Raw genomic sequence first — 2,210 nt, forward strand, 5'->3', positions numbered from 1 at the left:
GCTGAACCGGACCGCTTCGCTTCAGCCCCAAACCGCGCTTCACGCGCGAAGCGTGCGCTTCGTTAGGACAGCGCTCGATATGGAGGCGATGAGCGAGAGAAACGAATCGCTTCGCTATGCGCCTGAAGTGCCCGCTCCGACGCACGCTTTTAACAACGCGCTTCAAAAATGCAACGAATAGAGCTAGTGCAGAGCGGTGGGATTCGAACTTCAGCCGATCAAGATGGAGGATGCTCGAACCTGGAAGAAGCTTTGGAAACCTGAGGTCAGAGACAGGATGAAGGCCGCAATCGATTGAAGCAGATTCAGGACGATCGGAGTAAGGGAGGCAGCAGAAGTTAGGAACGGTCGTGGAGATGGACGAGAAACGTGGAAGTAGTTGCGTCAGCAGAGAAGCAGGTGAGGAGACGAGAGGGATTCGGGAATCAAGTATATTGCATTGCTGTTGAAGAAGAAGATTCACGAATGAGGGAGGACACAGGAGGTACACAAATTACATATCAAATACCTAAAATTTTCACACACAAAGATATATATATATATATATATATTATATATATATATTATTTTTAAATTACATTCAAATATTTATTATCAATATTCTAGATCATAACCTCAAATTTATCCTTTCACATGCAAACTTAAAAGATGGTTATCGAAGATTACTCAATTCTGACATCATCAAGGCACTTAAATGTTTGTAGAACACGGTTCAATCGAGAGAACCTCTCCAGACAGTGCGATCAAAGTGGTATGGATTTCTTTTCTTATTTGTGACCTAGGCTCTATAAATAGAGTCATACCCACCTCTTGAAAAGGGAGAGAGACCCTAAGCAGAGGAAGATCGAAGCTTAGAGAAGAAGAAGTTGAAGCCCAACATCATTTCTTCATTGAAGATCTGACAAACTCCTCCTATGTCTGCAGCCATCGACCTCCATCAACCATCGATCAACGACCATCATCGACCGCCAGCTACTTATGGTGAAATTGTGCGTCTGCACCTCCCACTAGAGCTCTCATGTTAGGATGTTTTGGGTTCATGATTTGATGAATTTGGGAGCCCTCATGCCTAATTGGGAATTCTAATAAAGAACCTAAGTATATAAGGATGTGGTTGTGATGAGATAGGCCCTTTTGGCCTTTGGGGCTTGGCCTTTAGGGTTTAGAAAGTCTTCAGGGCTCTAGGGTTTCTTTCTTGGGTTCACTAGAAAGAGTTTTTTTTTTCCCCCTTCTTCTTCAGATGTTGATTTCTTATGAGAGTTGAGATTGTGAGAGGAGAGTGGAGTGCAATTGTATGACGGGAGATTCATAAAAGATGGATCATGATATATTCTTGTATTAATTGACTCGAGTTTGAGTTTCTTATTTCGTACATTGTACCCCTTTTTTTCCCGTAATACAAATTTTGTATTTTCTTTTAGAATACATTTGTAGTTATTTTTCTTTCGTACTTATGTAATTTAACGCATGTGGATTTATTGTTATTTCATTCTATGGATTTTGTCCCTTGATGTTTTTTCTTTGCATGAATTTTATAAGTTGATATGTTAACTTTTTGGACTTATTCAGAGACGATAGATTGTTAAGATTCATGTGATATAGGACTAATGACCATCATGTAGAAGAACAAGTAGTTTAACACACAGTAGCCTAGTAGAATAGACATATTGATATAGTTTCTAACACTTCTTATGACCTAGAAATAGGTTAAGGAGGATGTCCCTGGTTATTAACAATAGTGTGAGTTCTGTAGGAAAACTCTGAAAAAACAACAGACTAGTGTCGCAAGATTATGAACTTTTCATATCTGAAAAATCTCATAAATGTCTAGTTTATTGTTTTATTCTGCATTAGGATTTATAATTTTTCATATCTGCATCTTAACTTTCATACTAGGCTTTTCTTACGTGATCGATACACATACTCTTTTTTGTATAGTTCTTGATCAACATGTATGTTTATGTGATTGACCGACTTACCTCACATCAATTTTGGTCATTAAGTTTTTGGCTTCGTTGCCAAGAAAAAGGAGCAAAATTTTCTTACTTCATAAAAATTTTAGTTAAAATATTTAGAGTCCAAGTTTGAAAATGTTATCAATTTTTTGTTATGTTTTCCACTTTATTTTATTTCTTATGTTTATTTTTAAATTTTTTGAAAAAAATATATATATCAAAATAAAAATAAAATAAAAATGTTACACCGGTTAG

This window comes from Phalaenopsis equestris, unplaced genomic scaffold (assembly GCF_001263595.1).
Source record: "Phalaenopsis equestris unplaced genomic scaffold, ASM126359v1 Scaffold218760, whole genome shotgun sequence".
NCBI classification, from domain to species: Eukaryota; Viridiplantae; Streptophyta; class Magnoliopsida; order Asparagales; family Orchidaceae; genus Phalaenopsis; species Phalaenopsis equestris.